The following is a 25,633-nucleotide window of genomic DNA, read 5'->3' as shown; positions in this document are numbered from 1 at the left end:
CCATGAAGAGGGTGTGTGGGTAGTATTCAGTGCTAGAAGACATTTCCTCCTCTTTTCCAGGGCAAAACACTGCCCTGGGTAAAATTATAATGCTCACAGAGTATCTTTTGTATCATAACTCTCCGCTCATACTTTCCAACCTCTTTAGACTCTCTCTTCAGTGCTCTCCTAGGTTTATAAGTATAATATTTGACCCTTCCCTTCTCCTGGAAGGCCTCCTTGATCCAATATTACCTATTTCTCCCCTACAAAAACCCTTCATACCTCTCAAATAAAATCCATCTTTTATGAACTCTTCCTAATCACCTTTTAGTATGAAAATCAGCTGATTTAAACAAGATTGTTTGTGCTTTAAAGGAAGATATGTGTTAACCCAAAGTATCTCCAACAGTGGAGTTTTATGTAGTCTGGCTAATTCAATGTGACAATTCAGGCAGAGTGAAAGAATATACTTTCTAGGGGCCAATCTATAGAATGTCTTGACTGTGTATCTTTCTCCAGTTACCTCTTTCATATCTTTTCTTCTTTCTCTGTTTTATTTGGGTGGAGGAAACAATGGCTAAATTATGCAGATCATTTATCCAGAAAATAAATATCAAACAATGAAATTGTTTTGAAAGTATTTTAAAATTTATTCATGCCTTTTTTGGAATTGTTTTGAATGTTTTTAAAAATGTATTCATCTTTTTTTTCAGCAATTCAAGAATGATTTGCTATTTGCTACATTGCAGCAGTGAAGGCAGTGAAGGGGCTGTGATGTGATCCAGGAGGCTTAGAATTGTGCAGTGGGTGCTGTCACCTTGAAGACATCAGCGTGATCAGGCAGATTATCATGGTAGTAAAATAGATTAAAAACTGCTCTAAGAGGCCATTTTATGAAATAAAAGTGATTTACCACTGAGCAGGAGATATCCCAGTTGTGGTGGCTGGAAGAGAAATTTTCTAAGCAAAGATGAGAAAAAGCAAATGGCTGGTGCTGATGGATCTTTCCAAGCAGTGCTATGTGGCTTCTGTATGCTTCTGCAGACATTGCATCTGTACTCCTGTAGTGAGTGATTCTGACATGGCACACATGCATATCTACATAGATTTCCCTGAAGTACACACTTCACAGGGTTTCAATGACTCCAAGAGTTTTTGTCTTTCATTTTTAAAAGAAGGTGGATGTTCCCTACAAATTTTGATTTTTTTTTTGTTTTTGTTGATGTTGCAGGAAATGATACAGTGTATCTGTTATGATTTTGTGAGTAAAATTTTATAAAGGTAAAGACGAAGCAAGATGATTCAGCAATCCTGTAACTCCCAGCCTACTCCCACTCTCCCAATCCAACCCATATCCATCACCAACTTGAGAAGGGGAAAGGTGAGGAGGACCCAGCAAAGTGGTTGAATCTCAGCAAATCAATGAGTTGGGAAAGAGAGACAGTTTCAGACTGGGGATTGAAGAGAAAGTTTTTATTGATTGATTGATTGATTGATTTTTTCTTTTCTTTTTTGCCTCTTACCTTGGGTTTGGCAAATGAAAGGCTCTAGTGGATGTGGAATTTGAAAGCACTGGAGAAGAGAAGGGAAAACAAGATGTGCTAACTGCGACATTTTGCTGAGTGCCTAGAAATAGATCCCCTTACTGTCTTTACAGAGGTTTAACTAAGGAATGAAATTCCACTGAAACTTTTTTTGCCTGTTTGGATTGTGCCTCTTTGACAGTGATACTACTCTGGGGCTAAGTCTGATGTGTCACAACCCAGCAGGGTGGGGCTTTATCTCTTTTTCAATTGATTACATGAAATAATTGTATTAAATAGAAAATGTAAAGGCATAAATGCCTTGATATTTATTTCTTATCAGTCCTTATATTCCTTAGTAGATCTCTATTTAAAGCTCTAAAATTATGTATCTTCTCCTCCCTGATACTGCTTTTCAGTCTATTACTCCCCTAGTTTTGTGAATGTGAAGAAACGTAGAAATTCTGAATATTTCTGAAAACAATCTTCTGTTGTAAAAGTAATATGATCCCATTAAACAAAATTTGTTAAAAAAAAAAAAAAAAGAAAGAAAGAAAAGAAAAGAAAGAAAAGAAAAAAATCACCTACAACATTATTACCCTAATATAAACTGATACAAATGAATACAATACTGCTTTGGTATTTTCTCTCCGTATTTTCTTTTAGAAAGCCCGTCATGATTATATTAAGCACTTTGCCTCAGGTAAAGCACTCAGCTTCCCCTTCGATTCTAGCATTTGGGATCTGAAGGGCATGACCTTCGGTAGCCATTTTTTTATACTTCAGGAGTTTATATGCCAGGATCAGACTGTCAAATAGGTCCATATTAATATCTGTTAAATTCTGAAAGTTCAGGGACAAACTTTTAATCTATCCTTAGCAAAAAATGATAAACTTGGAGGTGCTAAGTAAATAAAATTTCTTAACAAAATTCCAGTACAATGTTCACATGTACCATTCTGATACTGTATATTTGCCCTTACATCCTTGTCTGTATAGCAGGATGCTGTGCCAGATCATCTCAGCAAGAGGTCTCTACATCACAATGTTGGCAAAGATATTAGAGTGGATGAAGAGACTCTCTTATTACCTTTTCTGGGCCCGATTTTCTCATAACGAACCTGCATAAGATGATCTCTAAGGTTCGGTTGTGTTGTAGCAGTATATTATGTAGACTTGAGAACTTGAAAAATTTCCTCTACTTAGCACAGTTATTTCTAGACAGAAATGTTTTTGTATTCTTAAGGCATATCGTGTATGACAGTAGTCTCCTAATTTTTTTCTTACACACCTGCTAAAAGAATTCTAAAAAGCTATATACCCTTCTGCACATTTAAATGGACATTAAAATTTCTTTTCATCACTAAAAACAATGATAAGGGGTGTAATTTTCAGTATAATATAAATATTGACCTTTTAGAATAAAGCCATTTTAAAAGCACTCAATATAACAAAAACCATAGCAATATGTTACTAGCTATAACCCATTCAAAACTAGATGACCATGCTTTTCAAACCAGAAATTTCATTTGTAGTTTTCTTTGTTCTTTTATTTCCATTCCATCCCCCCTCAGAATTGTTTCTTAATTCAATATATTTTTATGCTTTAAAATCTTCCATTTTTTCACTTGTAGTTTTCTTCGTACTTGTATTTCTGCATCTGAATTATAACCTAATTGATTTTTATGCTTAAAAATTCCTTATTAATCATATTACTCAGCAACAAATACATGAGTACTCATTTGGGAACTAATTTTAAAAATTCATGTCCGTAGGTTCTAACTGTTCAAATGTTTCTTTTGGATTGAGTATTCATTAGAGTTATTAGTACAAAATAGGACTAAATGGCATGAATATATTACACATTTTGATACATAATTATTAAGCAAATGCATTTCTTAGGGGATAGATATAATTTTTAAAAATAATTAGCTTATTGTAGACATGGATGAATATTACTAATTGATAGGCAGGGTTGAGCATCAACTTTGCTTTATTTCTCTTCCTTAGAGATGAAAAGCTTATATTCACTTGAATAAGTAGATGAGAATGAAAGTTTTGTTACAGTAATGTCAGTCAGTTTTATTGACTCAAGTCATATGCAAAAAACACATATATCTCTGTCATGGTTAACTTTATGTGTCACCTTGGCAAGGCTATGGTGCCCATTTATTTGGTCAAACACTAGTCTAGATTTTGCCATGAAGGTATTTGTAGAGGTGATGAACATTTACAACCAATACACTTTGAGTAAAGCAAATTGCCTACAATAATGTGGCTAAGACTCGTTTATTCTATTGGATGTCTTAAGAGAAAAGACTGAGGTTTCCCAAAAAAGAAGCAATTCTACCTTAAGACTGCAGCCAGCATAGAAACCTTGCCTGAGTTTACAGCCTGCTGACTGCTCTGTAGATTTTGGTTTCAAGACTGCAATATCAATTCTTACCTGAATTTCCAGCCTGCCAGCCAGTCTTACAAACTTCAGACTTGTTAACCCCACTGCAAGAGCCAGTTCCTTAAGATAGTTCTCTAAGGAGTGTGTAACAATGGCCGGGCGCGGTGGCTCAAGCCTGTAATCCCAGCACTTTGGGAGGCCGAGATGGGCGGATCACGAGGTCAGGAGATCGAGACCATCCTGGCTAACACGGTGAAACCCCGTCTCTACTAAAAACTACAAAAAACTAGCCGGGCGACGTGGCGGCGCCTGTAGTCCCAGTTACCCGGGAGGCTGAGGCAGGAGAATGGCCTGAACTCGGGAGGCGGAGCTTGCAGTGAGCTGAGATCGCGCCACTGCACTCCAGCCTGGGTGACAGAGTGAGACTCTGTCTCAAAAAAAAAAAAAAAAAGATAGTTCTCTATGTATCTCCGTCTCTCTCTCTCTGTTTCCATCTCTATCTCTGTCCTCCCTCTATCTTTATCTCTATCTCTATCCCTCCCCCTCTATCTCTGTCTCTATTTCTGTCTCTATCTATATCTTTATCTCTATCTCCTATTGGTTCTGTTTATCTGAAGAATCCTAACCAGTAGTCTCATATCAAAAGCACTTTTAGTGACCTATCATTGACAATTGAATTAGACTCTTTACATTTTTTTTTAAGAAAAATAATTGAATACCCCTCAATTGAAAAAAAAAAATGATTTGTTACCTAATCTTAATTTTCTTTTCTTTTTTTAGGTACTGCATTTCCTGGACATGATCTTAATTCTTTTAATACCTCCACTAACATTTCAAATAGCCTCTGTAATGCCCCAGAGATTTTTTTATGCCCCTAAGGTAGTTTTCTTTCTTTTGTGAAGCAGAAGAAGGGAAATTGTTAAAGGGAATCGTTTTAACTCAATTTATTTCCATAAAACTATCTTCGTCTTTATATCCCATGGAAAGTGTTAGGCAGCCTCAGGATTATATCTCAGTTGGAAAACTGCAGATGCAAACCTTCTTGCTATCTACATACTTACATATTTTTCTGTTGTTATTTACTTATGAATAGCATTTTGATTACAGCAGAAATAAAATACATTAAATGAATAAGCTCAGAAATAAGAAAAAAAGGTCAATGGTGATCATTTATTTGGAAACTATGATATTTTAATGATATTAATGGTGTAATTGACATTTAGTTAAACGTATTTCAACATAACTAGAGCACTTTAACTCTTATGGTCCATTTCAAATGTAATCATACATTTATGTATTTCTAGTTAATGTATCAAACTCAACTGAGTAATCAATGTACATCATTTGTTTTGCTCCTAAGTTAATACACTAAGTTATGCTTTAAAATTACTAATTTGCTGCAATATCCAACACTCTCTTTTAAGTCTTACATTGGGAGAAAAGGATATAAACATTTCATGATACCAAACCCGAGTATTTTTTATGCCCTTGGCAGTGTCAGTTGAACAGACAGTGTCATTTAATGTTTGAGGCAGCATCTGAATTCCTTTCATTCTTAAAATTTTATTTAAAAAAAATGCAGTTTTTAGAAAGTTAATATGAATAGAAAAATTTCTAACATTTTATGTGTATGTGTTTTGTTTGGTACAGGCTGAGCATCTCAAATCTGAAAATTTGAAATCTGAAATGTTTCTAAAATTCAACTCTTTTGAGTGCTGATATGACGTTCAAAGGAAGTGCTCATTGGAGCATTTCAGATTTTGGATTTTTGGATTTGGGATATTTAACCAGTGTAAAATGTAGAATGCAAATATTCCAAAATCTGAATCAAACTGAAATCTGAAACACTTGTGGTTCCAAGCATTTTGGATAAGGGATAATTAAGCTGTATAACTTATAAAATCGAATATAACAAAATTTCCCAACATGTGGAAAATGATGTCTTTTTTCAAAAATGTCAATAGCAGATACATGGTACCACAAGTAAGGGGAAAAATGAGGTTTCATATGTTCCAGTTTCCTAATTAAATCATTCTAGGTTGAAAGAAAATGTCAGTAAGATCATTTCTCCTATTTGAAAATCATACAAAACTTGTCAGAGTAACTCAGGCCAGGAGTGTAGCTAAATGATATCTCCCCACATCTATATAATAAGCTGTTACCTGCTTTAAAAGGAAAAGCTCTCGGCATGACTTTAATGTTGCATTTCTGGAATACAGCTTGAAAAGCTCTTCTCAGGGTTGAACAGAGCATGAAGGTAATGGTTATTATCTACTCACAAAAAGAAAAAGAAAGAGAGAGAGAGATAAGAAAGAAAGAAAGAAAAGGAAAGAAAAGAAAAGAAAAGAAAAGAAAAAAGAAACGAAATGAAAGAAATGAAAGAAACCACAGAAAACTACTTACTGTCTTTAGACCCTACTTTGAAAAGTGCCCTTTATGCTTTTACACTGTTGGTGGATGTGTAAATTAGTTCAACCATTGTGGAAGACAGTGTGGCGATTCCTCTAGGACCTAGAATCAGAAATACTATTTGACCCAGCAATCTCATTACTGGGTATATACCCAAAGGATTATAAATCATTCTGTTATAAAGACACATGCACACATATGTTTATTGCAGCACTGTTCACAATAGCAAAGACTTGGAAGCAACCCAAATGCCCATCAATGATAGACTGGATAAAGAAAATGTGGCACATATACACCATGGAATACTATGCAGTTATAAAAAAGGATGAATTCATGTCCTTTGCAGGGACATGGATGAAGCTGGAAATCATCATTCTCAGCAAACAAGAACAGAAAATCAAATGCTACATGTTCTCACTCATGAGTGGGAGCTGAATAATGAGAAAACATGGACACAGGGAGGGGAACATCACATACTGGGCCTGTTTGTGGCGGGGAGGGGCGCTAGGGGAAGGATAGCATTAGGAGAAATACCTAATGTAAATAACAGGCTAATGGGTGCAGCAAACCACCATGGCATGTGTATACCTATGTAACAAACCTGCATGTTCTGCACATGTATCCCAGAACTTAAAGTATAATAAGTAAATAAAGAGTTTAAAAAGTTCCCTTTATGTGTGTACATACATATATTATATATATATGTTTTAAATATATTATATATTTTTTTATAGTCCAGAGGTCTTTTATCTTTATATACCTATTGTGGCATGAATTCATAGGGAATAAGTTCCAGCAGCTCAGGCTCCTCTCCATTGTTCTCCAAAGTGTGCTTCTCTGGGTGGAGCTGGCTGACACCCAGTACCTTTGTCTTTGGCTTCCTTTTTTTCTGATCATTTTCCTTCACGCGTTTCAGGAAGCTATTTCAGGTCTTAGAGTGCTTAATGTGCTCAATATGCACATTAATTCTCTTGGCAAGAATCCTGCCCTTGCTTGTTTAGAACAATGCCAACAGCATGCTGGGTAACACTGTAGACTCTTCCAGGTTTGCCATGGTAGCACTTGTGGGGTATCCCTTTTTGAACAGTATCCATTCCCTTGATGTCTACAATATCACCTTTCTTGTAGATTCCCCATGTATGTGGCCAAAGGAACAATTCTATATTTTCTAAAAGGCCAAGAGAACAATTATCAGGTGACTCTCCTGTTTCCCTTTGTGTCCATCATTTTGGTGACTTACTGGAAGATGGTGGTTCTGGCTGAAAGGGATATTTTTATAGCTTTTATTCTGCAGTTATTAATTTTTATATTGTTGATTTGTGCATGTGTAATTATATTCAACCTTCTCTCTCTGAGATCTGATGATATAAAAGGCTGATATTTATGTTGCCAAATATTTTACCTAAGTAAAAACATAACTGCCTATAAAAGATTACATTTATCATAAATTACATACCCTAAACTGCATAATCAGAGTAGCAAAATGCAGACACTTTCGTGAATTCAATTTTGATGGTTTAAAAGCATTTCCCCCCACTGGTGTGCTGAAACTGGCCTGCACTGGCTTATAACAGCTGATTGTTAGATTTTTAGGAATCATGTTGGCAGCTTGAAATCAGTCATAGAAGGAGTATTTACACCGTGGAAACCAGCAAATGTTACAAACCAGCACTTTTTTTTTCCCCCTCCAGGGAGAGGTCAGATGTTAAACATTAACCAGTACACTACTACCTATGTACACAAAGTCTCTCTCTCTCTCTCTTTCTCTCCTCTCTTTCTCCTCTCTCTCTCTTGCTAATAAAGTTTGTATGATTAGGAGGAAGAAATTCAATGATTAATATCAAATTGCCTATCACAAATTTTTTTTGTGAAGTTGTGAATTGAATGTATTATATTCTTGGGAGAAAAAAATGAAATTTGGATCAAAGATGAATGCCTTGTAGAAAATGCATGAACTGGTTTCAGAACATACAGTTCTAGATTTTCTTGACAATCAAAAACATGTCAGTGAAAATGAATACTTTTTTAATTTTAATATATAAGGACTCCATTTACAACTGAGCAACTATCTTTTTTTTAGGGGAATTTTTTTTACAAGATTCTTCTTCTTGCCTCAAAAAATAAGGAGCCCAAACTTAGACTCAAGTTCTGTTTAATGTTAGGCAATGCTTCTTGGCAAAGGAAGAGAACTATGGTGTTCTATCAGTATGGAATTAGCCCCAAGGCATGCTGCTCCAAATACTGTTACTTATATTGTTACCAGTTACAAGAGCCTTTATTGTACTCAATACACACAGGCACACAGGAAAAGTAGGGTCAATATTGGTGGTGGAGCTGTGAATTGCACATATATGCTGCCTGAGTAGTTATGTGTCTGAATTAGTTAACATTAGCATCCATTATGCCTAAATAGCTTTCAAAATATAATACTGAAATTTCTGTCTTCTGCCCCAGAGTTTACATGTCAAAAGTTATTGAATTTAGAGATTTCTAAGATTGACATGCAAACCAATGTAGTCCAAGATTCTCTTACAAGGCTACTTATTCAGAAAATTTGTGAGACCTAGGTCATATCTCTTTTCATGCACATAATTTTTCACACAGACAGCTTTTAGCAATAATTAGAGAGTTATCATTGTCTTATATAATTTTACTCTTTAATAAACAAGATTGCAGTTATGACAGAAAAAACATCTTATTATGGTAATGAATTATTCACTCATGATTGAGACAGACACTTATAATTATATGATGATTTGGCTTATCTTCAATAAAGAGTTTTAAATTTTATTTTTTAATGATTTAAAATAAAATTATGTGGTATATAATTATATTTTGTAAATGTTCCACTCATATTTGAATAAAATGTATATTTTTAGCCAGGCACAGTGGCTTATGCCTGTAATCCCAGCACTTTGGGAAGCTGAGATGGGAGGATTGCTTTAGGCCAGGGGTTTGACACCAGCCTGGACAGCATGGTAAGACCTCATCTCTACCAAAATAAAAATAAAAAAATTTAGCTGGGCATGGTGGTGCATGCCTATAGTTGCAGCTACTCAGGAGGCTTAGGTGGGAGGATTGCTTGATGCCAGGAGTTTACGGCTGCAGTGAGCTATGATTATGTCACTGTACTCCAGCCTGGGCAACAGAGCAAGCTCCTGTCTTTTTTTTTTTCTGTTTGTATATTTTCTGTTTGAGAGTTCTCATAGGAATTTTCCTCACATGATTTTGTATTTGTCAATTTCTCTATTTATATATACTGAAGCTCTACTTGACTGTTGCTCCTTCTTGGTAAATTATTCCCTTCATAAATTTGAAATACTCCTTTTTGTCCTTTTCAATATCTTGAAATCTACTTTTTTTTTGCTACTAAAAATACTAGTACATCAGATTTTTTTTTTTTAACTGATATTTCCTTGTTGGTTTTTTTCCACTTGGAATCTTAAATCTTTTGTGTTATTTTGTTTAAATGAGTCTTATCATATAAACAGTACGGTATCTGAGAATTTCTGTGTTTTATGAGGTAAATTTAAACCATTCACTTTTGGGGGAAATTACTGGTAAGTTTGGACTTAATTTGTCATTTCTTTTTTTTGTGTGCTCAATTTACCAACCTTTCCATTCCTTGGTGTTTTCTTTTCTACTTCTTATTGAGTTGGCCAATCATTCTATTTTCATCCCTATCCATATGGAAGTTCTACATGTTTTGTAAGTTTTAATTTTCAGGAGTTCCCTTAATACTTGACATTTTTCTTGATTTCAAGGCAAGAAATCATAAACATATAGTTTCATGATTTTTCACACCCAAAACAAAAAACAGAATATTAGTAGCATCCTGGAGGCCTCCTTTGGCCCTCTTCCAGTTCTAACTACTTTCCACAAGATAGCCATTATCCTGGCTTCTAGCATAAGAGATTAGTTTCTCCTGTTCTTGAATGTTATGTACATGGAATCATGTGGTATTTATTTTTGTTTGGCTCATTTTTTCTTGTTGACATTATGTTGGTGAGATTCATCTGTATTGTTACACCAAGTTGTAGTTTATTCATTGTCATTATTATATAATACTTTGTTGTATGACTATGCCATAATTTATTTATGGATTCCACTGTTGATGGGCTTCAGGTAATTTTCAGTTTTTGGCAATTACAAATAATGCAGCCATGAATATTCCAGTACAAGTCTTTTGATATGTATTAGTACTAGCTTATGTTGGGTATATTTCTACAAATAAAGGTATTGGGTCATATGGTATGTGTATATCCAATACTGGTAGACATGGTCACTTTCCCAAAGTGATGGTACCAATCTGAAATCTCACCAGCAGTGTATGAGAGTTCTGATTGTTCCACATCTTCACCAACACTTGGTAACATGTGTTCTTTTCTTTTTAGCAGTAATATTTTAAATATGAAAACTTTAACTCATGTCGAAACATAATTTTACAAATTACGTTGGGTTAATCTTATCCATTGGGCCCAAGTGCAATTTTTTTCTTCTTCTCCTTCCTGCCCATATTAAGATTATCTAGAATTTTAGTTACACATTATTATTGTTATTAGTTCTCATGGTTTTTGTAATTATTTTTTTCCTTAAATTCTCTAGCTAGTCTTATAGAGTTTTTGAAAATTACATTTTAGTATCTGAAAATGTCTTTATTTTGCTTTTTCATGATTTGAAATTCTAACAAAAATTATTTCTCTTTTAAACTATCGAAGATATTTCTCCATTAGTTTGCATTCATTCTTACCTATGAGAAGTTCTCTGTTACCCCAATTATTGCTCCTTAATGGGTCTTTTTTCCTCTTTGTAGAATTTTCAGATTTTCTGATGTCTGGAAATTTCACTACGATGGATCCACAGAAAGGATTTTTTTTTTTTTTTTTGAGACGGAGTGCCGCTCTGTCGCCAAGGCTGGAGTGCAGTGGCAGGATCTCAGCTCACTGCAAGCTCCGCCACCCGGGTTTACACCATTCTCCCGCCTCAGCCTCCTGAGTAGCTGGGACTACAGGAGCCCGCCACCTCGCCCGGCTAGTTTTTTGTTTTTGTTTTTTTTTTTTTTTAGTAGAGACGGGGTTTCACAGTATTAGCCAGGATGGTCTCGATCTCCTGACTGCGTGATCCGCCCGTCTCGGCCTGCCAAAGTGCTGGGATTACAGGCTTGAGCCACCGTGCCCGGCCCACAGAAAGGATTTTGTTCATTTTTTCTAATGAGAACTTTAAATATTCTTACTTCTTTTTTGTTCTGAAATGAAAATAAAATCTTAAATATTTTTCCCTTCCATTTTCTTTGGTCCCTTTGAAACTTGAAATTTTTGAAACTTTTCAATCTATCCTCTTTCTTGGCATTTTGGGGCTACACTCTAGGTGAAATATTAGAGCTGTGTGAGTGTGTGTGTGTGTGTGTGCACGCGCGTATGTGTCTTTGGATAGGAAAACCCATGTACACACTACCCAACCTCAAGAACTATCATTATTCACTTTATGTATTTCAATACATGATTGATCTACTTATCTATTCCCATAAATGCACTATATAAATGTATGTGTGTGTGTGTGTATATATATATATATATAATTTTGGTTGGAGTTTTCTTAAAGTAAATTCAGATAAATCATTTTATTGATAATTACTTAAATATTTCTAATAGATAAGGACTTTTCTTTTAAATTTAACTACACTTATCACTCTTAAAATAATTAATGATAATTCCTTTATAGTATTTAACACCTAGTTCATGAACAATTTGAGTATATATATATCAGTTGATTTGTTCAAATAAGTCAATACATTGCATTTGGTTGATTTACCTCTTAAATTCCTTTATTCTATTGCAGTCCTCACTTGTTTTTAAAATACTATTTGTTTATTGCATAAACAATACTTTTGTACTGTAGACTTTCCTATACTGTAGATTATATTGATTGCATCTTTCTGGTATTATTTAACATGTTTTTCTATCACTTGAAATTTCTATAAATGAACATTTTGATCTAGCTGCTTAATTGGATTCTGATCCAATTTATTTTTGCAAGATTAATACAAAAGTGGGGCTAGGTTTGTAATACAAAGGCAGTTCTTTCTGTCTTCGTGATATTAGGATCCACTGGTGGATTCAGGTATTCTCTGCCTATCCAGTGATCATAAAGATCCTTATCAGTAATATTAGCAGCCATTAATGAATACTATAATATTAATTATTCGGGGTGCAAAAGTGTTTCTTTTCTAATAGATATTATTCTACAAAAGAGAACCCATCCCTTATCAACTTTTTGGTCCCCCTGAATAGTTGTTACAGAACAGATCAATGCTAATTATTTCACTGATTTCACAGTTTTCTGAAAAAAAAAAAAAAAAAAAATTGGTGTCCTAACAACCTCTACAAATTGTTAGGCATAGGATTTTGGAGTTTCATTATGAACTCACAAATTTTTATATATTTGATGTGTTTCTATCTATCATAGTTACAATTTTTTTGATGTTCAAATTTATATTCTTTATATAAGTATATTATGTTATATGGAAAACACATCATATGTTATCATACAGACCTGTTTCATCCCTCTTTCAACTTTTTTCATGGATGATTTTATGGCACATTGTATGCAAAGCAGTTCAGTTTTTTGGCTTATGTTTGTCCTATCTATACCATGTAATGGTGTCAGCAGCTATTTAGCCCCAAATATCCTCCTCTTCTCCATGGGACTCAAACAGGAATCCAGAGACTCATTTGCACTGGGAGACAAATTGAAATGACAGTCTCATGCCATCCTTCTTGATAAAGAACACTTTCATTTTATGCCCAAGTACAAGTTTCAATTGTTGCATAACAAATTACGACAAATTTGGCAACTTTAAACAATGCTCATTTATTATTTCACAGTTCTATAGATCTAGGCACCCTGGACCGGGTTCTCTGCATAGGTCTTACAAGGCCAAAACAAAGATAAGCCAGGCTGGGCTCATATCTGCAAGTTTTGAGGAAGAATCTGCTTCTAAGATCATTCAAATTGTTGGCAGAATTTAGCATCCTTGTGATTGGAGGACTGAAGTCCACATTCCCTTGTTGGCTGTCCACCAGGGGTCACTGTCACTCCTCATGGTCTCCCTCCAATTTTTGACCATGGTCCCCTCTATCCTCACAGCTGGCAATAGTGTATAGATTTCTTTTTGTGCTCTGACTTCCTGATTTCTCTTTCTGCCACCAGCCAAACAAAATTTTTTGCCTCTCAAGGGTTTGTGTGATTAGATTAGGCCCACTCGAATACTTTGCATTTGATTAACTCAAAGTGAACTGATTAGTAACTTTATGTCTACAGAATCCCTTCACTGAATAAGATAACATAATCCAGACACGTTAGCTCATCGTACTCACAGGTCCAAGAATCAGGGCAGATAGTCTTCAGGGGCTGCCTTAGAATCACGCCTGCCATGGCCCTGCTCATTTCACTTTTGCCACCTTTATGATGAGTTAGCTCTTAAACATTTCCTAAAAAGTAGATTTCTGTTGAAACTTCTTCCCTCCCTTGAAGTTTATTTCCAGATGTAACAGAATTTTAAATTATGTTGTAGTTGAGACACTTAGACACACACACACACACACACACAGTCCATCTTCAAAACAGTTTTTGACTGTTAACACGATTCTCTCAATTTGGAGGGATGCTTAAATGTTCCTCCAGAAAAACATTTAACTCTTTTTGTAATATTTCATTAGAGGAGGAGACTATCTTTAAGAGAAACAAGTTCAAATGATTCCTAAGAGTCTTGAAGTATGTCCAAAACAGTATTTTCTAAATCTTTTCAAAATGCCAGCAGTTTTCGATAAATGAAAGGTCACGTTAATTATTTTGGCATTTAAATCAGCACCTTTAACATGATTAATTGACTTAGCATTTAATAACTGACTGTGCATTCCACTGTTACTATATGGAAATACTGATTTGGATCCAGAAGAATATTAAAACAATTATTAATTTATTCTAATTGTGCTAATCTCTGCATTTAATTATCTCCCACCAGTTTAATGAAATAATAACTTTGCTTTTATAAAGTGTAGCCCATTTTGCATTTTAGCTTATACTTATAAAAATAAAGGTTTAGAAATTGTCTTATATAGATGATATAATAAAACTATCCATTTCCAATGTGAAAGTTACATGACTATTCTGTCCTCAAAGGAGAAAAGTTTTAAAAACTAGTATTTCCAAGGAAGAACAATTGCAGAAGCTTAACTGTATCCCTTTGCTCTCTAGAGATGATTTATGCTAATTTTGAAATTGGAAATTCTTTTACACATATTACTTCCTGTCCTTTATATCAGGAGGAATAAACTAGGTGAATCCCTTGAATAGAATGCAAACTCCCGACCAGGCACAGTGGCTCACATCTGTAATCACAGCACTTTGGGAGGCTGAGGTGGGTGGATCATTTGAGATGAGGAGTTTGAGACCAGCTTGGCCAACATGGTGAAACCCCGTCTCTACTAAAAATACAAAAATTAACTGGGTGTGGTGGCGCATGCCCAGTAATCCCAGCTACTCGGGAGGCTGAGGAAGGAGAATTGCTTGAACCAGAGAGCCATAGGTTTCAGTGAGCCCCAGATTGCCCACTGCACTCCAGCCTGGACAACACAGTGAGACTCAAAAAAAAAAAAAAAAAAGAATGCAAACTCTGTTTTGATCTTAGATCTCTCTGTAACATTCTATTCTCCTAACCTGCACCTGGGGAAATCTGGGCCTTTGTCATTTTATCATTACGGTGACATTCTTGATTTTGCTCAACATTCTTGGGTTGTTATTTTTAAAATAGCCCTTAACTTTCCTTTGGGGGAACACCCTCAATCCCTTTTGCCAGTAGTACCTTAGTCTTCCCCTAGGCATTGGATGCTGTTTTCCTGAACAACCAGTTGGAATTGATTTATTCTTAGTACTTATACCCTCAAGAAATAGCGTATTAATTACTGTTACTAAGATTCCTGGAGCTTCCTGAACTCCTGCCCTTCCTGAAGCCTTGTTCTATATAGCTTCTTGTTCAATTTTTTTGAACTCTCCTTATAGACTTTCTTTTTTTTTTGAGACGCAGTCTCACTCAGTTTGTCTCCCAGGCAGGAGTGCAGTGGTGTGATCTCAGCTCACTACAACCTCCACCTCCCAGGTTCAAGCGATTTTCCTGCCTCAGCCTCCTGAGTAGCTGGGATTACAGGCATACACCACCGCGCTCGTCTAATACTGTATTTTAAGTAGAGACAAGGTTTCACAATGTTGGCCAGGCAGGTTGTGAACTGAGGCCTGAGCCACCACGCCCAGCCTATCCTCATAGATTGTTAGTATCTTTCTCCCAGTTACCAAGTTATCTCCCAGTTATCTTTTTTTTTTTTTTTTTTTTTTTTGAGACGGAGTCTCGCTTTGTCGCCCAGGCTGGAGTGCAGTGGCCGGATCTCTGCTCACTGCAAGCTCTGCCTCCCGGGTTTACGCCATTCTCCTGCCTCAGCCTCCTGAGTAGCTGGGACTACAGGCGCCCGCCACCTCGCCCGGCTAGTTTTTGTATTTTTTTATTTTTTAGTAGAGACGAGGTTTCACCGGGTTAGCCAGGATGGTCTCGATCTCCTGACCTCGTGATCCGCCCATCTCGGCCTCCCAAAGTGCTGGGATTACAGGCTTGAGCCACCGCGCCCGGCCATCTCCCAGTTATCTAACCACCAAGTTACCAAGAATTACTTTCTGTTGCCTGCAGCCAAAGAAACCTAATTAATACATCCATTTAACTGTGTAGAAATTCAATTCTATACCCATTAGAGTTATCCTATATTTATCGTGTTATTATCCTCAAAGGCCCCAATGTCCCAAGGCAGCAAGAAGAAATCACATGGACATTGCTGTTTTTCTTTCCTGCTGCGACTCAAATGTGAACACACAGAGCATATTCAATAAATTCTTCTGTGTTAATGAAATACCAACCATTATGTTTGAATAACAACAACAACAAAAGGATCTGAATATCAACTCTTTGTCTTTTTTACATTTACCATGTTTGGAGAGAACATTATTAAATCATCTGGCAGGTTGAAGAATTAGTATATTTTTTGAAAGTTGGGGCTACTTGTCCAGTAGCCTGAGGACAGGCCAGTTACAGGAAAGTATGTTGGCAAAAGGGACAGGAAAGGCATTACCTTGTGTCATTTCTCAAATATTTGCCCACATTTGACTTGTATTTTTACACATATATACCACATTAGTTTCTTAAAATTGCTTTAAGAAACTCATAACAATTCTTTTGTGCTATAAATTGCAGAAAGATTTTATGTGAAATTTCAGCTGGTTTTAGGAAGAATTTGTCTTTTCTTTGGTTACTATAAGTTATTATTCAGTTTTTACAATTTGTCATGAAAACATGCTATGCCATTTCTGTGCTACTTTAAAGAATTAAATTCTATTTGTAAAAGTACATATTTCATTGCACAAAGGGTTGTATTTAATGGATAATGGGACTGAGAGATTAAAAAAATGCCATGAAAACAATGCTAATTCAAAGGGATACAGATATCAAAAGAACAAGGGAAAGAAAAAGTATTAAAAAAAAAAAAAGAGTAATGAAACGTTTTTAAAAGAAGAAATGAAAAAGGTTGAGGCCCCAAATAGCCTAAGGTCGTAAAACGTGTGGCCAATTGATCAAATTAAACCTGATAATGTTAATATAATGATTTGTTTGTGTCCCTATTTCTGTAGGATTCTACAGTTGTGCTTCACTCTTCCCTTTCTCTGGGCTCAGTCCCATCACTACGAACTGGAAAGAATGAATTCTAAAACAGTAGGAACTGCGGTCTGGTGTCAGGTCTCCTCTGCTCCCTGTTCTATCCTTTGCTATTTGTTTCCACTTGCTGGTATATTTCTATTTGTTTCCACTATATGCCCCATCCAGAAATGGAATCATGCTTTGATTCTTGTGTTAAGAATGTTTTTTGCTATCTATAACAGAAATTTGAATACAGTGGCTTAACAAATCAGAGTTTTAGATTCCATTTCTCATACCTAATCCAGAATTAGATAAACCAGGACTTGTACATTGCATCACAATGCCATCAGAGATCAGAGCTTTTCTGTCTTTTTACCTCACCATCTTTAGCATCTTTATATATATACACTTGATCACAAGACGACTGTTGCATCTTCAGATATTAAGTCTGATTTAAGGCAGAGAGATGGGGAAAGAGTAAATGGAGTACTCGTGTTTTGGTGAACAAAGGTTTTCTTAATATCTCTCCTTCCTCTGCTATCGGATTTCTATGCATCTTATTTATCAGTATATTAGTTAGTGTTTGATGCATAACAAACAACTACAAAACTTCAGTAACATACAACAATAAACACTTATACATCATGATCTGGGATTCAGCTAATCAGGGCCATGCTAATGGGAGTGGGTCTGCTGAGTTCTGCTGAGCTCCCTTAAACATTTGCACATTAGCTGCAAACTGTGCTGTAGGCTGGATGAAGCTGGGTTTGGTTGAGGCACTTTTATTCAAGTGTCAGCTCTGCATCATCGTTTTCTTTTCCTCTTCCTGGAACTGGGAGACTATCCCAGCAGAGCAGAGGTGCAAGATTAAGCAAATATACATAAGCAAAGCCTCTTGAAACCTCTTGAAAGTCAAGGCTTAGAATTGGCAAGGATCATTCTGTTGGCCAAAACAAATTACATGGATGAACTCAGAGTCAGAGTTGGAGAGCACAGCAAATTTCCATGACAAACCACACAGCCGCAGGAAGAGTGCAGAATTTGGGCCTTTAATGCAATTTTCCAGGCAGTCAGTGCCACACAACCATGTCATGCTATAAGAAAGGCTGAAAAATAAAAACATTTACGTGGGACATCACTATTGAAACAACATTTATTTATTTCCTACCTTTCTTCTTTTTTCTTCCTTCTTTCTCCTTCTAATTCTCTTCTTCCTTCCCCTCCTCCTTTTTTTCCTTCTTCTCTCTCTTTCTTTTTTCTTTTTGCAAAGAAAGGGAGTGGAAATAGACATCGGGTAGGCAGTGAACATTCATAATCATTATTTCCTATATGGTACTTTTATATCTTTAGTGTGATTGCTACTGGACCTCTCTGATAGTCTTCCTTTCTTGATCATTGCTTATTCTATTTCCTGCTTCTGAATACTGAATCTTATCCACTTGCTGGATTTCCCACTTGTGGCCTCTTGCCATGCTCACTTGATGTCATCTCATGCCCTTGCTAGGAGTTCCCCTGATTGCCTGCATTGAATCTAGGACTCCATACATTTTAGTCATTTCCAGTATTCCCACTTTATTTATTTTTTTGTGGTGGGGTGGGGTGGACGGAGTCTTGCTTTGTCTCCCAGGCTGGAGTGCAGTGGTGTGATTTCCGCTCACTGCAACCTCCCCCTCCCAGGTTCAAGTGATTCTCGTGCCTCAGCCTCCCGAATAGCTGGGATTACAGGTATGCGCTACCACACTCAGCTAATTTTTGTATTTTTAGTAGAGACGGTTTCACCATGTTGGCCAGGCTGCTCTTGAACTCCTGACCTCAGGTGATCTGCCCGACTCGGCCTCCCAAAGTGCTGGGATTACAGGTGTGAGCCACCGCACACTGCCCCCACTTAATTTTGACTAACTTAAGTAAAAGAAAAACAGAAAGAAAAATGTCATGACATTTGTGAATCTTAAATACAGCCTATCAAATTACAATTTTATCTGACTAAATGTAATCATCAAGAAATAAGATTAGATGGAAGATAAAAACATAGACACATTAAGGCTGAGGACTTAATGCAAAAGCAAAAATGAGAATCTCAAATCAATAAGTATTCCTGAAAGCTGAACGTGGGCAGGGCTCCTTCCATGCAATCATTATTGACTGAAATCAGCTGAGGAAATCTAGTGGCAAACACAGAGGGAGAGTGTGAAGGCTGATGTAGCCCAGGAACAATATGACAAGAAAAAATGGTGCAAAGTCCCAGCTGGACAGCAGGACTTGGTAAATTAGACTTGTTTCTGACATTTTAGAGACAAGTTTTGAAGAAGTTTCAATAAATTTTTCTTGAGCGAGGCTTTGATGTTGTTGTTTGTGTTCTTATAAAATGGAAGCGCTCTACCAAATCTTAAATAATATGTTTCTGCAATATTGGCTAAATGCTATTCCCATTATTTTGCAGTTATTTATAGAATTCAGACATAAATGTGATTATTAAAACCAACAGAGGTGTTTGGTCTTTAAAATAGAACATTACGAAAATATGCCTAAAAAGCAATTTATAACAGATCACATAGTTTCCTCTCCTAATTCTCAAAATTTAAGAAAATGTTTCCTGGAATCTGCCCACATCCAGTTGAATATATTTATATTTACAGTATATATCTTGATCAAAAGGTGTAAAGATAAACAGAACAAACACAAAAACATAAAACAAAACACTGCTTGGAACAACGGAGTCCAAGTTCTACCACTGGCTCTAGCACTAATTTGACATATAAATTTATATATATGTCATGTCTCTAGGCCTAGTTCACACATCTGAACATGTGATTGTGTAGCAATCACTTTATTTATTTTAAAGAAATGACGTACTTATAAATTACGCTTAAGCTAATATAAGCTCATAGTAATAAAGTGAAGTATTACTGAAGATTGCAAAGGTAAAATATACTTGATTTTTTTCACTAATGCCTAATTCTTATCTTTAATTCACCAGTAACAATCTCTGTTGCCAGTACCTTGTAGACTTTCAATAACCTTACCTGCATATAAAAGTATAGTAATTCTTAGGCCCTGGTTAAAAAAAAAAAAAAAGTAGGTCCTTGTGCCCAGCACCCAGAACAGAGCCCCTGGCGCAGAGTGGTCCTCAGTAAAGATCTATTTGACAATTGACACCTGAATGACTTGATCCCTGTGCCCCAGGTCCTGCCTTACAAACTGGTTGGTGCTAAATTTATTTTTCTTCTGTGTTCTGGCTTTTTTCTTCTCAGTCTACTGTCTCACTAGGGCTTTAAGCTGTGCCCTTGAACCTCACTCTGTGACTGGGGTTCTACTTGACTCCTGACACATATTTTTCTGAAGTCAACTACGGCTTCCCATCTTGTGGCATCCTTGCACTGCTGGGCACACCCAGTTCTTGTCTCAAGCCAAGCCAGTCTCCTCTTGACAATATGGTTGATGCTTCCAAGTGCGGTGACTGGGTCATAAGAAAACACGTAACAGAATGGGTATTTTTAACTTTTGCGGTGTTTTCTCATATGTCTGTTGTACAGTTGGACTGTAAATGGGCACCTCGGGCCAGCACCATCATCTGCAGGCCATGACATAAGTACAGTGGGGCTGAATTTATTGGCTCTGAGTTTTCCCAGCATGACCTCAAACTATTACTTAGGTTTTTATATAAGCAAATAGACTTTTGGCTGATACAGGTTCTAGCACAGATGCCTGAAGGGGTGACATAAAATATGGTGCCGATTAACTGTCTAGAGGGACTACTGTGGAATTTGAAACCGTTGGAATATCCATGGGCTTTCCCAAAATAACTTTTCTGGAAGTGGTGTTTTTGTGTCAGCTAATCTGCTTGTCTGACAGGCTATTATAATAAACACACAGGGCCATGAAAATGCTCTTGCCATGTTTGGTTCAAATTTAGCATTTTATTTAATATTCTATGGACAAAAGACTGCATCTGTAGATTATAGACTAAAGAGTATGGGTAGTCCAATAAAAAAGGATATAATATATTGTAGATATTTTTTAAAAAGATTATCTTCTACTTAGACTAATCTATGTTGGTTACTTAAATTAATTGATCAGATAAAGTATTATCTAAGATTGAGCTAAATCTACTACAATGTATTATATTTTGATTAAATATTTTTAGGGGAGGATAAAAACCAAAACAACCGTGAACCCCAATGATCTTTTAACTTTTTTCTGTTTACCCATATAAATTCTGTAGATCTTTTATGTAACTATTTATCGTAAAAATGTATTGTAACAACGGCAATGAAAATTAAAACGGCAAAATATTCTCTCAATAGCTCTGCTTACATCTTCTCATATTCGCGTAAAGTTCTTGTTACCTGAGTATGTATAAGTTTTTAGCATTTTAGTTGTAGGGTATAATTATATACCTTAGTTCTTTTTTAAAATTAAGAAATATTTCAAATTTACAAAATAATATTATGAGCTGATATACATATATAACTAAGCTTTAACACATCTTAAGATATTGGCATGTTTTCTTCAGCTATCTTTTCTTCAAAAACATCATAAAGAAAGAAATTAAACATTGTAGAGTTAAGATTCCCTATACCCTGTATGGCCTTCTTTAGTTTTATTTTTATTGTTTTTGTTACTTATTCAAAGGTAACTTTTATCCTGAATTTAGTGTTTATTTCTCTTGTGCATGACTTTTTACCATGTTAAGTATTTTATCTTAAGCAACCTGGAACATTGTTTTTCATGGTTTTATAATTTATATAAATGGTATTATATTAAATGTCATTCTTTAGCAACTTATTTCCCTTCAAATACATGTTAGATATTTGTTTATGTTGATACATATGGCTTTAGCTCATTCATTTAAAGTATCACATAGTAGGCCTTTATATGAATATATGGTAACATTCATCCATTTTCTAACCGAGCTGTGAGCATAATTACTGCTTTACATCACTGGCTATTGGAGTAGTTTGTTATGCAAGGTATGTAAATCAACTTTATTAGATATTGACAAGTTGCTTCTCAAGATATTTGCATCAATTTTATAATTCTGTGATTGCTTCTCAACATACTTGCCAAACCTTGGTATTGGCAGGTTGCCACGTTTTCGTTAATTTTATGGGTGGGAAATGGTAAGTTACTCTTTTGTGTTTTTCTGGTTGTTGGTCAGTTTGATTACCTTCTCATATGTTTGTTAGCCATTTAGATTTCCTATTCTGTGACTTGAATATGTTCCAATTCCATACCTATTTTAAAATTTGGCTGTTAACATTATTCTTATTAATTTTCAGGAATTCTTGCATTTATTCTAGGTACTAGTTCTTTTTCAGTGACATGTTGCAAATACCTTCTTTCAGACTTTAACCTTTGCTGTATTAAAGTCTACTTTATTAATATTTTCTTTTGTGGTTTATGTAATTTGTATTGTTTAAGAAATTCTGTTTTATAACAAGGTTATAAACATGTTCTATATTCTCTTTTAAACATTAAAAAATTGTTTTTAACATTTTGGCTTTAATTCCTTGGGATTTATTTTGGAGTACGGCATAGGATAGGCATATTATTTAATGTTTTACCTTTGGATAACCAATTATCATAGCCCCATTTACTGAATTATTGGCAATACCACTTCTATCACATATCTAGTCTACATATTCTTGTGTCTATTTGCTGGATTCCATTCTGTTCCTGGTCTGCTAGTTTATCTCTGCCAATGCTCTCCTAGCTTAAATGACAAAACCTTAAAATAAATGTTTTCATATGTGGTCTTTAGTCCTTATTCATTAATTTCTTCTTCATTAATTTTGCCCATTTGATCTTTCATATTTTTGTAGGATAAACTTATCAAATTGCATGGAAGACCTTGTTAGGATTTTGATTGGAATTACATTAAACTTTTATATTAACTTGGGGACTTTTGACATTTTTAAGGTCTTGATTCCTGAGATTCATAAATACAGTATCTCTATTCCTTTAACCATATCTTCAATAATGTCTTCTAAAGTTCTCTATAAAACTCTTGCATGGTTTGTGTTAATTTTATTTTTAAGTACCCTTTGATGTATTGCTATAGAGAATGGTATCTTTTTCTTTTACATTTTGTAATTGCTTATTAATGGTAATAGAATGGCTTTTTTTTACATTTTATCTTTTGTGGGTATATAATGGGTATATAATAGGTATATATATTTATGGGTTACATGAGATATTTTGATGCAGGCATGCAATGTGTAATAATCACATCAGGGTAAATGGGTATCCATCACCTCAAGCATTTATATTAATGTCCTTTTAGTTATTTTAAGAAAAGCAATTCAATTTAGTATAGTCATCCTGTTGTGCTAGCGAATTCTAGGTCTTATTTACTCTTTCTATTATTTTGGTACCCATTAGCCATACCCCCAGAAGGCCTATTTTTGTTTATTGACTTTGTTATATATTCAGCAATTTATTTCATTCATTGACTTTATTATATATTCTGAACTCTGTCATTAATTTGAATAGTAGGATTAAGAATTATCCTAGATTTTCTGTGTGGACAATTACATTGTCAGGATATAAGGGTTGTTTTTTTATATTCCTTTCCTCTTATTACTATCTTTTCGTTTGTTTTTCTAGGTCTTCCAATAGGCTGTTGAATAGAAGTCGTGATGAATATATTCTTGTCTTGTTTCTAATGTGAAAGAAATGTCTTCAAAGTTTGTTTGGCTTGTTAATAGATATCCTTTATCAAGTTATGTTGCTCATTACTCTCTTTGTTCTTAGATCTCTGCCTTTTTCTTGCAAACTACATCTCCCAGACACTCCCAACTGGGGTTAGGCTACGTTTGGCCAATAGAATGCACTGTTAGGAGACTGGAGTGGAAGAAAAAGTGAAGTCGGGAAGTTTCTCTCCTACTCTTGATGCTTCTTCAGGTAGTATCTGACAGTAGTTCCATCTCCTCCTAGAGACAGTTCCTTTTTCCATGGTGCTCATTCACACCAGAGTCTTTATATACATCCAGCCCTTGACTGGTAGCCTTAGGTCTTGGCATCTACCTACATTACCTCCTCCTTTTGTACCTCACATTAGGAATGTTATAGCTTCCTGCTTCATTAATGTCTGTCACCTTTTAGGACTTTGCGCTCTCTCTACACCTCTGTAACTAGTTCCCTATGTTAAACTCCTGAAACAGGACAACTTGGTATGGGATCTATTTTATTGACTGGGCCCCAATAATACATCAGATTAGAAAAGTTTCAGTCCCTTCTTTGTTTGCTAGTAGTTTTGTTTGTTTGCTTTGTTTTTTGTTTTAATATAGTGAGATCACATTTTACCAAATAGTTTTTGTTATTGAGTTGCTATATGTGAATAACTGAGAATTGTACATATTATTTCCCTTTTATTCTGTTAATGTGGTATATTAAATTTAATAGACTTCCTAAAGACACGTCATTTTTGCACTCCTTGGGTGAACCCTGTGTTTATGATGTCCTTTTAAGAACATTTTGTGCTGATCATCAGGTGGGAGAATCCTTACATGTTCCTCCTTTTACAGGGCAGAACATGATGATGGGGGTTCAAATAATAAGTGATTAAAGTTTCTGTGTAATCAGGACTTGCAATATTCCGAATGCTCTTACCTGGCACTTCTTAAAAAAATAAATAAATAAAAGCACAGTGCTAAATTTTATTGTTTGCTATATTTTAAAAGAATTTTTGCATCTGTGTTCGTGAGTGTAATTATTCTATAATTTTCTTTTCTTATATTGCCCTTATCTAGTTTAGTAATGCAATTTCAGTGCTCATTGTGAGTTTAATTTGTGTTCATTTCAAAGGTAATTGGTTATTTATTTTAGCTTTTAGGACTCTTCATCCTTGACAATTACAGTTTTATTATGATTTTGTTCTTTTGAATAATTATCTCTTTAAATATTACTTCTGTATTGTTTCTTTCACGCTTTTCTTATATTCCAATGAGATTTACATTAGACGCACTTTCACCTCTGTGTCTCTTAAAAATGTAATTACTTATTTTAAGTAATACATGTTTTTATTTTTGCAAGTTGAATTTCTTAGATTTTAATTCTTTTTTCATGGACATGATTCACTTGTCAATTTAAATACTCTAAATATTGATTACAAATTCTTTGTCAGTTTTTTTAATAAAATTAATTTTATCTCCAGTAAATTGACATTCTGATTATGTATTTTTTCTGGTTGTCTTTCTGAGCGTTAGCTGTGGTCCTAGTATTTTGATTTTTAGCCTCGTTTTGAATGGTAGTTTCTTTCCCCCTTTTATCTCCTTCTCTGCTTGCTCCTCTCTAATTAAAGTGTTTTTTTGTTTCCACATAGCCTCCACGTTCCCAGTGAGAACCAAGTGTTTTAATGTATTTTTGTGCCTCTACACTGATATAATTTTGGTCATATTGCAGATCCAATCACCAAGCCAGCTATTGGCTTAGTTCTATTTCTAGACTTGAGGCTGTATTTGTGTCCTACTACCTTGACAATTGTGGTAGGCAGAATAATGGCTCCCAAAGATGTGCAGATCCTAATCCTAATCCTTAGAACCTAGGAATATGCTACCTTATGAGGAAAAGAGACTTTTGTAGATGTGA

General features: G+C 35.2%; 1 non-coding gene across 1 annotated transcript; it reads left to right on the top strand.

Moving 5' to 3' along the window:
* Positions 1-24,529: 24,529 nt before the first annotated feature.
* LOC111526555 lies at positions 24,530-24,660 on the top strand. The gene has a single exon (XR_002726422.1). It is a non-coding gene; the product is annotated as a U8 small nucleolar RNA (small nucleolar RNA).
* Positions 24,661-25,633: the final 973 nt, after the last annotated feature.

This window comes from Piliocolobus tephrosceles, chromosome 2 (genome assembly GCF_002776525.5).
Source record: "Piliocolobus tephrosceles isolate RC106 chromosome 2, ASM277652v3, whole genome shotgun sequence".
NCBI lineage: Eukaryota > Metazoa > Chordata > Mammalia > Primates > Cercopithecidae > Piliocolobus > Piliocolobus tephrosceles.
This window is presented reverse-complemented; position numbering and strand designations above follow the sequence as displayed.